Raw genomic sequence first — 16,266 nt, 5'->3', positions numbered from 1 at the left:
TGTTATCTGAATTGAAAGTTACAGATCAACACCAAGCGCTTTTCTTACTTAAAACAGCTGGCAGGCAACCACTCCACCCCAGACAACAGAACGGTCCCCTCACAAAGAAATTCTCTGGGAGAAAAATGTAAGGCATTTGTCAGAGCGAAATGATGATTTTGCTTAAATCAGTAGGTTAATTTTGAACATATCAACTCTGGTCTCCAAATTAGAAGAAGAATGAACGATACTTTTTATTATCACAGATACACTCTCTTTTTGACAAAAGCACCCTAGTTGTTTCTTAAAAGGTTTTAATTTTTCAGTAAGATATGCAGTATTTACCACTGAAATAATACATTTCCAATACAGTAAAAGTTGTGTGTGGTGTATAGGATACGAACAACATACAATAAATAATCTCTTTAAAAAAAAAAGTCTCCTCCACTCTTCTCATGAGGAAACTGCTTTGCTGAAAACGCTGGGTTGTTAGACACAAGCTGAAGAGTGACTTCCACAACTTGGCATTCAATCTGTATGTTTTCTGAGTCGCCTCTTAGGAACAACTCTATTGAAGCTGTAACAAAGAAAGATTCTGGAGGTGTCTACAATAACCATGAACACATACTTCTCATCTGCAGGGATCACTGAAGTGTGAGCAGCAGTTCTGTGCCTTGGAATAGACAGCAATTCCCCCTCCTTTCCCCTTCCTTTCCCTGTGCTTGCCTGGGACTATTACCAAATTAAATGCCATCTGTTAAATGGGATGAAAATGTTCCTTGCCACTGTATCTTTTATTTCTATAAAATGAACTATGTGTCTTCCTGTCCCCGGCCCACAAAGCCTCCTGCATTTCCAGAGATAGATAAAGTTGTGGACAATTTGCAATTTCAGGCAATAACCAAGAAGAAAAAAAAGTATGATTTCCCCTACAAATTTGTTAAATTTATTCTAATTTTATCCTCCCCTTTTCTCTCCCTCCCACTCCACCTCCTCAAATCCAAATGCCACTGGAAATGGAGCGCATTGTGACTGATTTGGAATGTAAAATTCTCCAGACTTTTAGCGTTACCTAGAAAATCTTCCTTAAAAATAATATTTTTGAAAATTTTTAGTTTGAAGCAGGAAAGTTCTGACATGCTAGACTAGCTTCTCACATCCTAAGGGATCTATTTAAAAGATAACAAGGGCAAATATGTAAAATAAGTTCCTAGGGAAGGCAAGCTGTGTCTCTGCACAGTAGGAAGAAACTGAATTCCACCACAATGTTGTATTCCAACATTCAATAGATGTAACAGATGATTCACAGAGCCTCTAGTTTAAAAGTCTCCCAAACCCACATAGAATGTGAATTGGAGTTTTAAACAGGAAAAACAGCATTTTTCAAGAGAGGACGAAAGAGGCAGGTTCCCACACCGCCGGAAGCCAGCACTGCTTTGCAGGCGAGCCTGGGAGCTGTCAGCAGTCATTGTCATCTGATGGGAAACCAGTCTTACAACTGAGGACTGGATGCAGCCCCTTGCCCATCTTCTGCTCTTACAACAAGGAAGCGGAAAGAAACCCACGTAGATATCATGAAACACGTTCTTTAAGAAGACAGACAAAAGATTTAGACAGGTCTCAGCCAAGCGCATGAAGTGAAGCAGTCGAGGATGAAAGCATGCCGAAACCAAACGGCAGTCTCTAGCGTGCTTGGCATTTTTCTCACTTTAGACCACATCTTCTTACTCTTTTCCTCAATCCATTAAACTTCCACATTAACAGAAACACCTGCACCGTAGAATTTTCTAAAACGGTAAATCCTGTTTTGGAAGGAATCCCTAATAATATGTAAGATACAGATTTTTTAAAAAGAACATGTTTTAGACAAGGGTCGCATGATGCTCACCCTCCCTAACAAGGATACAGAAATGCAGGTTTCTTCCCCCTTTACCAACTCCAGTACACGCTGACTAGCCCTCCCAGAGAGCAGTAATCCCTTTCCAGGGGCTGGCAAACAATCATGCCAAAGCCACCCGTGCCCAATGCGGACACAGCGAAGCCACGGCAGAAGGGGGAAATTGGTTACCTGGGGAAGAACACAACTCCGCTCAGAGCTTCTTCAGAGCTCCGCTCGCGCAGGACAGGGCAGCGCAGGGTGTGTGGATGCGGCTCCTCCCGGAGGCAGGCGCAGCGCGCTCCCTCCCGCCGCCGTGACGATGCTGTCAGCTGCTCGCCCGCCGTGCGCCCTGCACCGCCCGCCGGCCGAGCGCCCTGCGCCCTGCGCTCTGTGCTCTCGCGCTCCACCCGCCCGCAGCCCCTGCACCTGCGCTGGCCTGAGCCGCGCCGGCCTGACACTGTCACCGCCGCTGCACGCTCCTCCTACTCTCTTCAATCTCTGCCTTCTCAGATGTGCCAACTGCTGCAGAGGCTGCTGTTCCTGCTTAAATGGCTCCTGCTCGCCTCCAAAGAGCTTTTAGGTGCCACCTACTGCATGCTCCTGGAATAGATGGCGAGGACTGGAATTTTCTGATAATTTAATGAATTAAAATAATTCCGTTGAAAGGGAACCAGATTCTTTTGTTCGCATTGCCAACTATAATTACTACTAACCATATAGACTTTTTTTTTCAATTTCCAGATTTTAACTTGTAAAAACCAACTCATTTAAAGGCAGACGAAATGCCCTGACCCATACCATAGCCAACCACACAGCGTAGATTAATATATTCTAATTTAATAGGATCCTATGACAACACCGCTATTGGCAAGCTTGGATTAGAATTGCCTTTTCACTGAGTGGTTTCACATTAGCATTTCAAGGAAATAACCACGTTTATTTCCTGACATTGATAAACAATTTTGTCAAAGACGCATTGATTAAAAACAGGTGAATCAGCAAGAAAAAAGATTAATGGCTAACAATTCTGTGCAGGCATTTTTAAAAGTGCTTTAGTGTAACATTGATCCATGTTAAATTTAAACTACAGACTGAAGGAAGATCTCTTCTCTTGGTTATATTACTCATTCTTTTGTAACACCAAATATGCTAAAAGACTTGAGCAAAATTAATATTCTGTAGTTCTTTACATTTGATTGGTGTTGTAGAATCCTATTTATCGGTTTTAATCCCGTCTTCACTTTCTAAATAATTAAAACATGGTAACCTTTGAAGTTCATTTCCAAAGTAAAATTCTGCCTTGCTATTCACAGGAAATATGTGTTTTAAAAATCATACTTAAAAACTACACATTTTACAACTTGTAGTCGAGAAAACTTATTTTATTCCCCAGTTCATCCTAATTATGGCCTTGATCCTACGGCCATTGGAATATAAAAATAAAAATATACTGTTTTTACTAAAGTCATTTAAGGCTACTGTCAATAAACCTGCCCCTACACTAATGATGTCTGAAAGCAGAGTGGTCACCCGGTCCTCCACAGTCTCCTCTTCATTACAAAGGAATGTATCCCACTCAGAAACCCATCCCAGAGGAGGCTCCAAATATGATGACAGTGGATTCTGGGCACCGTCTGATGCAGTTTCTGGGTCCTGAGACAACCATCCAGCTTTATAAGTCAGGATGTTGTTTTCCATGACAACCAAAATGTAGGTTATCAGGTTAAATGACAAAATGGAATTTAAGAACTCAACAAAGGAGGGTAAAAAGATTAAAGAAGTGAAAATGCTGAAGGCAAAAATCCAGTGCTAGCATGGAATCAGGGAGAGCAAATCAGGAGCTAATAAAGAGAGCCAGTTCTATGCTGAATATCCCATAACGCAGAAGAATCCTGCCTTTTACCACATGCCATCATTATTTGTTCTGAGAATGTGAAGCAGAGGCCCAGAGGCCTCATTTAAACAAGGAGCAACTCACTTAAAACGATGTCTCCAGCCTCTTTGGCACTCCCTACAATCCCTAACCTTTCATCAGCCAGAAGGAGCAGATTGCTCCAAAATTCCTCCTTTTACTTTCCCTTAACTTACATCCTTCTAAGAGCCTGTCCCATTTGCTTCTAGGTTAGGGGATCCTGACATCTGCCTGCACATTAGAATCAGCAGAGGAGTTATAAATACATTTTAAAACAAAGTCCAATTTCCAGCCCAACTCGTGCCACAACTGGCACAGGACCTCTGTGGATGGGACCCAAACATCCATATATTTCAATGTGTTTATGTGAAGTTGCTGTTCGTGTCCTCAAAAAATTCATATGGTGACATTCTAGTTACCAATGTGAGGAGGTGGGACCTCTGTGCAGAGCTCTCATGAATGGGATTAGTGCCCTTATAAAAGAGGGCCCAGAGAGCTAAGGCATCGTCTATGAACCAGGAAGCAGACCCTCATCAGACACCAAATCTGCCTTGATCTTGGGCTTTCCAGCCTCCAGAACTGTAAGCTATAAATTTTGGTTGTTTACAGGCTACCCAGTCTATGTTTTTTTTTTTTAATAACAGCCAAGAGTAGAACAGAAGTCAAAGTCAAGAACCATTAATCTAGTATAAACCTTTGTTACTCAACGTGAATTCACGGATCTGCAGCATCCACATGGCCTAGCAACTTATTAAGAATACAGACTTTTAATCCACACTCCAGAACTTCAGTCTCAGAATCTGACTTTAATAAAACATTCAGGAGATTCCCAAGTTTGGTAGAAGTGGAGAAGCTCCAAGCCAGAGTATCTCAAATACTGTGATATATCAGAATCACCTTGGAGGAGGGGGCTTGTTAAAACACTTCCAGCTGGGCCACGCCCTGGTTTTCTGATTCTGTAGGTCTGGAGTGGGGTCCCTGGTAATGCTGATGCTGCTTAGAGCAGGAATCCAGATGAGCTATGCCACTCAGGTCATGCAGAGACCAGTAGCAAATGGTGGTGGGCTGTTCAGTGCTCAGGTGGAAGAAACGTAACAGTCCTCCATTTTCAAAAGTAACTCAATCCAGTGTCACTCCTTTTGGGGAAGCCCCATCCTTCTCCACAGTCTCACAGGTGCACTTTCCCCAGGGTCTTTGGGTGGCTGTAAAAAGAGCCTCTTCAGCCGAGTTCCTGCTTTGATCTCACAGCTTAGGACTCTGCAAGCTTACATGTGGCCCTTGTGCAAATGAGAAGACGGCCCCTCTCTGTGTGGACACAACCCTTCCCTCTGCCCAGACAGTGCGTGGCTTGAGGGGCAGAAGACCCTTTGTGCAAAGAACTTTCTGAACAGATGCAGACACTCTGGGTACCCAGCTGGGTGAAGGATGCACCTGCTGAGCCCCAGGCCACTCTCACCCTCTGCTGGTCACCTTGTACATTATACAAACTGCACATCCCTCAAGGTACACATCAGCTCTGCTCCCCTACCAGGCCAGCATGGTCTGTGTGATGGCTCATAGCTCCATTTATGACCTTGGTCCACAGAGTGCCAGACACTGCCGACAAAGAGGAAGAGCCAAATTTTGCCACTGGGGACACAAACTAAGGAAGAAGGCAGTAAATGCACTGATCAGGTGCCGAGCAAGCAAGCATGCAGTGAATGAAAACACATGCCTTTGGACTATGTTCTCCATGGGTCTCTTTGTCTTACTTTTATCCTGTTCTCTCTAAGACAGTGGTTCTGGGGACCAGCAGTATCAGCAACCCTGGGAAGGTGTTATAAATACACATGTCCGCTCCACCCTGGACCTATTGATTCAGAAACTCTGAAGGTGGAGCCCAGCTATCTGCTTTTTAGCAAACATTCCAGGTGATTCTGGTGCACACAGAGTTTGAAACTCATCGCACTACAATTTTTTTTTAAATTATACATTTAGCAAATGCCCTGTCAACATATCTCCTCTAAAATTCTTGAAAAGTTACCATGCTGGTAGAATGTGCTCCGGGGAACAATGGACCTCATCCTCTGTGATGTTTCGGTAATGAAGACTCAGCAGATCTTCCTGACATCACAACATTGGTTTCTTCCCAGCTGTCCCTTCTCAAGTTCTACCATACAAGGGTGGGGCACAGGCCTCTGCTGCCCAGAGGACACTCCATTTCCCAGCAGTCTTGTCACCAGCCAGGATGCCCACCTCCAGGACTGCCCCAGGTCTCTCTGAACCTCAAGGCCCAGTCACCATGCCCTCCTCAACAGGGTCACTCCATCCTAATCTCTGGAGGAACCAAATCCTGGAAACTAAGGTCACAGCCCTGAAGTACAAAACGCTCTGCAGATCTCGGAGAAAGGAAGCACATAAAGGCTTGCCCCCAGAATGGAAGAAGAAAATAAAATTTTCCTTTCATTCTTGTCCATGAGTTAACTGGTCCAAACATAAGAGCTCTGAAGTTGGGGCGGCCCTTCAAAGACAGCCCATATTGAGGCAAGAAAGCCACCCTAGATCAGTCATTGTCTGTGTGCCGTCTCTCCTCACTCCTCAGGAATATAATTTGGGCAAGTTGGTTGTCTTCGGCAGAAGGTAATGTCAAGGAAGGGAGTCAGCTGAGAGCCTTCCGCAGTGATACTCCAAAATTATAGATGTGTGATATTTAAAAACTAGTTTTAGCTCAGTGAGTTTCAAACCCTTCTGTGCATCAGAATCACCTGGATTGTTTGCTAAAAAGCAGATTGCTGAGCTGCACCTTCAGAGTTTCTGAATCAGTAGGCCCAAAGTGGGACTGAAATGTGTATTTCTATTGTATTGCCACTGGTGCAATAAGAGCTTCAGTCCTGCGTGATGGATAAGGTTGTGCCCGATGGCATCCCCCACAGTCCCCAAGGGTGACTTTTAGAGGATGGTGCCATTTTGTTGCAAATAAAGAATCTCAGAGGTAGGTCTTCTTTGCAGCAGATAAAGCTATAGTGTTATTCCATTGGCTTCAATCCTGATTCTCTATTTTTAATCATCCCTTCAGGCTGTACCACCCAACTGTACTAGATGCTCTTAAGTTTAACAAGGTTTCACCATTCTTCTTCCTTCCTTCCTTTGATACCATGTGTGCCCCATTAATCTCTTCAGCTTACCCGAGCTACACAGATGCTAAAGCTGACATCTGCTCTCCGTAATCTCAGAGAGTTTCTCATCCCTGCCTTATGTGAGGTTGACCTAGTTTTCTCGGTCTACTCAAAATATTAGTGAACATGAACAGATGATTATATGCATAAAATATAACTCTGCGCACTAACATTGCTGGATCCAACCCATCACAGCCCTCTCCTTCCCTCCTCCCCAAACCTTCCACTACATCCTCCGGAATGCTTGTGTCCTATTCATCAAATTCCTTGGAAATTTAAACTTCTTTGTGGAAGGACTGTTCTCCAGGTCCCTGCTTCTGGTCACATCTCAAGCAGAAGTTCTCCTTCCTCCGGTCACATGGTCTTTTCTGGGCCATATCTTCTACTCCCAGTGGCAAAATCTTGCCTCTTTTTGGATGATGTCATTCTCTTCTCTTCATCCTGTCATCATCTGCCATCCTTTTGGCCTGGTGGTCTTCCTCTCTACCTGGTTGCCTGAAAGATTCACCACACCTCTGGCCTCTATTGTCATGGTTCTCCCTTTCCCCACTGACATTTCCTGCACCACACTCCAGCTGTCCCGCAGATAGTCATATCCTGCTCCCCGGCATCACAATAGAATATGGGTTTCAAGCACAGTCACATAGCTATGCCTCTTCAGCAGGCCTATGTCTCCCCTATGCTCAGGATCTCTTCTTTCTAAGTATCTGTCTCTTCCACACCCTCACTTCTCCCTGTCTGTTAGATCTTCTCCATTTGTATAAGTGGTAGGCAAAACCATTTTCTGTCCCTCTCACTCATTTGTCCCCTCTGAAAAATCAAAAAGATTGAAGGAATTACCAGGTAAGTATCAGCTTCCAAAGTGGTCTCCCCGACCTATGTGATCTCCAGTCTGTTCCTGCAGCAGCCAGGATGAGCAGAGCAGGATATTCTAGAGCTTTGAGAATCAAGCCCAAACCTTCATCTGGCTTATAAAGCTCTCACGATCCAGCTGCTTGCTACATCTCCAGTTTTATCTCAGGTCATCTTCCCTACTCACAGGTGCCAATGGGCCTGGCTTTCTTTCAATTCTCAAAACTCACCCTGCCCCTCCTCCCACTGGGGCGGCTGCACATACCGTTACTTGGCTCTGTGTTCTTTTATGGCCATGGCTGTTTCACCGGATTCCTTGCCTCTAATGTACCCCTAAAAATCTTATCCACAGAGAGGCATTCTTTGATCACCTTGTTTAAAGTCTCATCACCTTCTGCTTTGGATTGAATTGTGTCCTCCAAAAAAAGATATGTAAAATACTAACCCCTGGTAACTCAAAATGTGACGTTATTTGGAAATGGGGCTGTTACAGATAGAATAGGTTAAGAAGAGGTTATACTGGAGTAGGATGGGCCCCTACGGGGAACACCCCTTGTAGAATACATGACTTGCATCCTTGTAAGAAGACAGAAAGAGACACACAGAGAAAAACATCATGTGACAATGGAGGTAAAGGCTGGAGTGACGCATCTACAAGCCAAAGCATGCCAAAGATTGCCAGCAAACACCAGGAGCTGGGAGAAGTGAGGAAGGATTGTTCCCCAACGTTTTAAAAGGAACAAGGTTGAAACCTTGGTTTTGGACTTCAACCTTCTAGAACTATGAGACAATACCTCTATCTTTTTTAAACCATCAGTTTTGATACTTTGTTACAGATGCCCTAGCAAACTAATATACTTCCTGATATGACTACATATTTGTAACCCTCCCCCAAATTCATATATTTGAAGCCTAAATGCCCAATGTGATAGTATTTAGAGATAGGGACTTTGGAAGGGAATTAGATAATGATGGGGTAGCCTCATATGAGGAGAGACACCAGCACACTCTCTCTCCATGACGTGGGGACACAGCAGGAAGGTGGCTATGTGCATAGCTAGAAGAGAGCCCTCACCAGACACCAGATTTCGTGGCACATTGATCTTGGAGTTTCATGCTTCCGGAAGTGTGAGAATTAAATTTCTATTGTTTAATCCACGGTCTGTAGTATTCTGTTATAGCAGCCTGGACTGCCCAGGACACTTTTCATCATCCAGCCCCTAGTTTCTGCTTCCTTTATGGTCTAGATTATATCTTTATTCCTGTATATCAATCATTTATATGCTTATTTTTGTCTTCCCCTTTATTCTATAAGCTCTATGAAGTTAGACACCATGAGTCTTTCTTATCATTTCTTCAGCATGTCAGGTTGAAAAAAAAATTGAGGGATGATGTACATAATTGCTACCTCCCTCACTACCTAGATTCTAAAACAGTAAAGAACATACCTAAGAATATACAGGACTCAAAATATTTGAGCAAGATGGCAAACTAGGAACTCCAGGTTCTTGTTCCCTGTAGAAATATCAAGCAATAACAGACTGAGTGAATAGCTCAGTGAAAGTTCTAGAAGCCAACCAAGGCTCTGTAGCAACCAAGTGAATGCCCAATCAAGAAAAAACAAACTCTAAATAGTAGAAAATGGCATTGTGTTTGTGCTCACCTTGCCCCATTCCCTCCCAAGCAGAGTGCCAAAGGAAGCCACTTAATTCCTGGTATCTTTCTTGGGAAAAAAGTAAAAGAATAGGACTTATTTGCAGTGTTGTAGCTTGTCTGGGGACCACCCAAAGAATGGGCTTCTGTTTTTCCTGACTCAGCAATCACACAAGAATGATGGCAGTTTGGATAGTAGGTCAGGGGATATTGAAAGCAGTGGTGGGTGTTGGAATGCCTGAAAACTACAGGGGAACTTCAGACCCATAGGTATCTGGAAGGAAGATATTATAGGCAGAGGACCACAATAGAACATCTAAGGCCAGGGAAGAAGAAGGGGTGAAACCCCTAGGAAAATTAAGACATGTAAAAACAGTCATGTATATAAGGGTACTGGGAAAATGGCACATACACAGTCCTAGGGAATATGCATCCCCAAAAGAGTCACAGAAGACCTTAAACCTCCATGCCAAGCTGATTAATAAGGATCTCTCCTGCACAGAGGCAGTCTGCAAAGTCTGCAGTGTGGCTATTTTTATTTAAATGCCCAATTTTCAACCAAAGTTCACAAAGGATAGAATGAAACAGGAAAATATGGCCCATTCACAGGGACAAAATAAATCTGTAAAAACAGATTCTAAAGAAACACTGACTTCGAACTTACTAGACAAAAACTTACTAGACAAAGACTGTTCTATACGTACTCAAAAAGCCAAAGAAAACATGGACAAAGAACTAAAGGAAATCAGAAAAAAATGATATATGAACAAAATTAGAATATCAGTAAAGAGATTATTAAAAAGAACCAAATCAAAACTTGGGAGCTAAAAAATACAATTACTAAATTAAAAAATTTACCAGAGGGCTTCAACAGCAGATTTTAGCAAGTGGAAAAAAGATTCAGCAAACTTGAAGACAGATGATTTTCAGATATCAAGTCTCAGGAACAAAAAGAAAAAAAAAATGAAGAAAAGTGAACAGAGTCTAAGGGATTTATGAGGCACCATCAAGCAGACCAATATATACATTAGAGAAATTTCAGAAGAAAAAAGGAGGCAAAAAAAAAAAAAAATGTCCTAACTTCCCAAATTTGAAGAAAGACATGGATATATAAATGCAAGAATGACAATGAGCTCCAAGTAGACTAAATCCAAAGACGTGAAACTGTTGAAAGTCGAAGACAAAGAATGTTGAAAGTAGCAAGAGAAAAGCAACATGTTATGTACAATGGATCCCCAATAAGATTATCAGCAGATTTCTCAGCAGAAATTTTTCAGGCCAGGAGGCAGTAGGATGATGTATTTAAAGTCCTAAACATAAAACAACTATCAACAAAAACTCTGTATCTCCCAAAACTGTCTTTCAAAAATGAGGCAGAAATTAAGACATTCCAAGGTAAACAAAAACTGAGCGAGTCTGTTATCACTAGACCTACCCCAAAAGAAATCCTAAAGGAAATTCTTCAAGTTGAAATTAAAGGATGCGAGACAGTAACTTGAAGCCATACAAAATTTTAGAAATATTTGGTAAAGGTAAATAACTGAGGGAAAAAAATTAATACTATTATTGTCATTTTGGTTCTTGACTCCACTTACTATTTTATATAATTTAAAAGACAAAAGCATAAAATAATTATAAATCTATATTAATGAGTACTGTATATAATGGATATAAAATACATAAAGATGTAATTCATGACATGTAATAATATAAAGGGAGGGCAGAGCTGTAAATGACTGGAGGGCTTTTTTTGGTTATACGTAATTGAAGTTAAGTTGTTACACATTTGATATAGATTTTTATAACTTTAGGATGTTATATGTAATCCCCTGGTAAGCACAAAGAAAATATCTGTAAAATATGCACCATTGAAGTTAAGTTGTTACACATTTGATATAGATTTTTATAACTTTAGGATGTTATATGTAATCCCCTGGTAAGCACAAAGAAAATATCTGTAAAATATGCACCATTGAAGTTAAGTTGTTACACATTTGATATAGATTTTTATAACTTTAGAATGTTATATGTAATCCCCTGGTAAGCACAAAGAAAATATCTGTAAAATATGCACCATTGAAGTTAAGTTGTTACACATTTGATACAGATTTTTATAACTTTAGGATGTTATATGTAATCCCCTGGTAAGCACAAAGAAAATATCTGTAAAATATGCACAATTGAAGTTAAGTTGTTACACATTTGATATAGATTTTTATAACTTTAGGATGTTATATGTAATCCCCTGGTAAGCACAAAGAAAATATCTGTAAAATATGCACAAAAGAAAATGAGAAAAAAATGAAAATATTCTGCTACCAAAAAATCAACTGAAAACAAAGGAGGACAGTAGGAAGAAAATGAGGGCCCCCAAAAAACCTGTCATACACATAGAAAAAAATAAAGGGGTAATAGCGAGTTTTATATCATCAATAATTACTTTAAACTCTCCAATCAAAAAGCATAGATTGACAGAATATGCAGAAAAATAAGACACAACTATATGCTATCTACAAAATATTCACTTCAGGCCTAAGAATATGCACAAGTTCAAAGTGAAATAAGGAAAAAAGATGTTCCATGAAAATAGTAACCAAGAGAGCAGAGGGGGCTATACTAAAATTAGAAAAATGGACTTCAAGTCAAAGAATGTTATAAGAGATAAATATATGATACAATGATAAAATTCAATTTATTAAGAAAATATAACAATTATAAAAATATATGCACCAAACATCACAGCTCCAAAATATAAAAAACAAACATTAACATTAAGGGAAAAGTAGACAACTCTACAGCAATAGTAGGAGATATCAATATTCCATTTTAAATAAAAAAATAAAACAACTAAACGAAAGATTAATAAAAAAGCAGAGAGTGAATACACTGTAAAACAACTGGAACTAACAAACACATATATAGCACTCCACCGAACATGAGCAGAATTTAAAGTATACATGCAAATTTCTCTGCTAGATTATATATCAGGTCACAAAATGAATCTCAATATTTTTTTAAAATGTTGATTGAAATCCATAAAAGTATCTTTTATGTTCACAAAGGAATGAAACTAGAAATCAATGGCAGAAGGAAAACTGGAAAATCCCCAAAACAAAAACCAGTTGATCAAAGAAAAAAATCACAAGAGAAATTATAAAATAGCTAACATAAATGAAAATAAAATTACAACATCTCAAAAGTTATGAGTTGCAATAAAAACAGTGCTAAGGGAAATTTATAGCTGTAAATGCTTATATTAAAAGTGAAAAAATATATCTCAAATTAACAACCTAAACTTTATGCCTTGTATTAATGTGTTCTCACACTGCTAATAAAGACATGCCCCAAACCCGGTAATTTATAAAGAAAAGGGGTTTAATTGACTCACAGTTCCACATGGCTGGGGAGGCCTCACAATCATGGCCGAAGGCAAATGAGGAGCAAAGTCACATTTTACATGTGGCAGCAAGAGAGTGTTTGCAGGGGAACTCCCCTTTATAAAACCATCAGATCTCGTGAGACTTATTCACTATCACAAGAGCAGCACCTGCCCCATGATTCAATTACCTCCACCAGGTCCCTCCCACAACAGGTGGGACTTATGGTAGCTACAATTCAAGATGAGATTTGGGTGGGGACACAGCCAAACCATATCATGCCTTAAAGAACTAGAAAAAGAAGAATACACTAAACCCAAAGCTAGCAGAATGAAGGGAATAATAAAAATTAGAGCATAGATCAACCAAATAGAGAAGAGAGAAACCATAGAAAGTTAACGAAACCAAGAACTGACTTTCTGAAAAGATAAACAAAACTGGCAAACCTTTAGCTAGATTGATACATTTTAAAAATAAGAAGACTCAAATTACTAAATTCAGAAATGAAAGAAAATACGTTACTATTAATATTATAGAAATACAAAGGATTATAAAAATGTACTATAAACAACTGTATGCCAAGAAATCAGATAACCAAGATAAATTAATGAATTTCTAGAAACATAGATAAGACAGAAACATGAAGAAATAGGAAATCTATATATACCTATGACCAATGGGGAGATTTGATCAGTAAGCAAAAACTTAACAAATACTTAACAGACAATTCCTCTCAGTCATGTAAAAAATTGTATGAGGCCAGCACTACCCTGATACCAAAGTCAGTTAAAGACACTGTAAGAAAAGAAGTCTACTGACCAATATTCTATATGAATATTGATGCAAAAATATCAACAAAGTACTAGCAAATACAATTCACCAATACATAAAAAGTTATACACCACGTCAAAGTCAAAGTAGGATGTATTTCTGCAATGCAAGGATGATTCAACATATGAAAATCAACCAATCAATGTAATCCACCACATAACTAGAATGAAGAAGGAAAAACACGTGTAATCAACACAATTGATGCAAAAAAACGCATGTGACGAAATTTAACACCCTTTCATGATAAAAACACTCAACAAGCTAGGAATAGAAAAAAAGAAGCTACCCTAACACAATAAAGGCCATATGTGTAAAACTCACAACTAATATGATAACCATGAAGGACTAAAAGCTTTTTCTCTAAGATTGGGAGCAAAACAAGGATTCTCTCTTTTGCCACTTGTATTCAACACAGTACTGGAAGTCCTAGCTAGAATAATTAGGCAAGAAAAGGAAATCAAATCCAAATTCGAGAGGAACAAGTAAAAGTATTGCCATTAACAGGCACCATGATCTTAGTTGTAGAAAAGCCTACAGATTCCACACACACGCACAGAGAAAACTGTTAGGCTAATAAATGAATTCAATAGAGTTGCAAGAAAGAAAATAACATGTAAAAATGAGTTGTATTTTTATACATTAACAATGAGCAATTTGGCAAGGAAGTTAAGAAACAATTCCATTTACAATAACATTAAAGGAATAAAAATACTTAGAAATAAACTTAACTGATAATGTCAAAGGTTTTTTTTTTTTTTGGAGATGAAGCCTCGCACTGTCACCCAGGCTGGAGTGGAGTGCAATGGCACAATCTCGGCTGACTGCAACCTCTGCCTCCCAGGTTCAAGGGATTCTCCAGCCTCAGCATCCTGAGTAGCTGGGATTACAGGTGCCCACCACCACACCTGGCTAATTTTTTGTATTTTCAGTAGAGACGGAGTTTCACCATGTTGGCCAGACTGGTCTCAAACTCCTGACCTCAAATGATTCACCCAGCTCAGCCTCCCAGAATGCTGGGATTACAGGCGTGAGCCACTGCACCCAGCCAATGCCAAAGCTTCATACACTGAAAACTATCCAATATTGCTAAAAGAAATTAAATAAAATACAAATAAATGGAAAGATAGCTCATGTTAATAGATTAGAATACTTAACATCATTAAGATGTTAATATTATCCAAAGCCATCTATAGATTTAATGTAATTTCTATCAAAATCCAAACATTTTTGAAAAAACAGAAAAATTCATATTAAAATTTGTATGGAATTTTAATGGAATCTAAATATCCAAGATAATCTTAAAAAATAGAAGAACAAAGTTAGAGAACTCACATTTCCTGATTTCAAAACTTACTGCAAAGGTATAGCCTCCAAAACAGTGTACCACTAGCATAAAGACAGACATCTAGACCAATGGAATAGATAGCCCAGAAACAAACCTTGTATATAAGGTCAAGTGATTTTTGACAAAAATGCGAAGACCATGCAATGCAAAGGGGAAAGAACCATCTTTTCAACAAATGATGCTGGGAAAACCAGATCCACATGCAAAAGTGTGAAATTTGAACCTTACCTCATACCATGTACAAAAATTATATGAATCAAAGGTCCAACCATAAGAACTAAAAGTATAAAACTCTTAGAAGAAAACAGAAAAAGAAATTCCAATTTTTGGTTCAGCATGTAGGGAGCTTCAAAGTTATTACTCCTTCCATCCTAAAAACAAGTAAAAAATCTGAAGAGACTGAAAAGTCAACAACTCTTCCTGGCATCTGAAAGAGAGGAGAGGACAAAGAACAAACCACTGCCCCCAAGACTGTAAAGATAGGCAGAAAAATACAACGAGTCACAGCTTACTGGCAGAGACTCAAGAGGGAACACCACATGGGACGCAGTGCTGGGGTAGAAAAACCTGAACTGTAATTGACAAACTGCCAGAGAGTCAGTACATAACTCTGAGAGTTAAAAACTCCAGGGGGATTCATCACAAGGCCTCCACAATATTGTGAGATTTACCACCAGGAAATCAGCCAGTTTCCCACAGTAAATCTCAGGGGAAAATCTCCTTGTACTTGCAGCAGGGAGAAGAAAAAAAGAAGCATTTTGAAATACACTAGTGTATTCCGTTCCTCTGAACAAGTCCTGCCCTCAGAAGAAACTAATTAACCAGAGTCTAACTTGCTGGGGTATTATTAGAGCCTAAGTGACACAGGTGAAGGGAAATACCCAAATCCAGTTTCCTCTAGTCTTCCACATTGGGAAGGGAAATACCCAACTCTCGCCCACTCTAGCCATCCTGTGGCCCTGCTAAGAGGGGAGAATAAAACTGAGAAATACATGTGAAGTTCATAGACTAGAGCCACATACTCACTAGAAGATCTAATTAGAGGTCTACTGAACGCTTTCTCTTTCCTACACCTGATCACCACATTATAAAGACCTATTAATAGGAATTTCTTTTGCAAAGTACATCGTATTGGACTATTTTAAAAAATTACAAGGCACACTAGAAAGAAAAAAAATAAAAAACAACACAATCTGAAGACATAGAGCAAATATCTGAACCAAACAGTGGCAAGGAGGTTGGAATTATTAGACAAGGAATTTAAAACAACTGTAATTAATATG

At 39.7% G+C, this 16,266-nt stretch overlaps 1 protein-coding gene across 1 annotated transcript in view; it reads right to left on the bottom strand.

Moving 5' to 3' along the window:
• The window catches only part of DIRAS2 (DIRAS family GTPase 2), a 32,778-nt gene extending 30,166 nt beyond the window's left edge, over positions 1-2,612 (bottom strand). Inside the window, exon 1 of the mRNA XM_007969716.3 lies at positions 2,048-2,612. The gene's annotated coding sequence lies outside the window, so the exon portion shown is untranslated. The remainder of the gene's footprint in view (positions 1-2,047) is intronic.
• Positions 2,613-16,266: the final 13,654 nt, after the last annotated feature.

This window comes from Chlorocebus sabaeus, chromosome 12 (genome assembly GCF_047675955.1).
Source record: "Chlorocebus sabaeus isolate Y175 chromosome 12, mChlSab1.0.hap1, whole genome shotgun sequence".
Taxonomy (NCBI): domain Eukaryota; kingdom Metazoa; phylum Chordata; class Mammalia; order Primates; family Cercopithecidae; genus Chlorocebus; species Chlorocebus sabaeus.
This window is presented reverse-complemented; position numbering and strand designations above follow the sequence as displayed.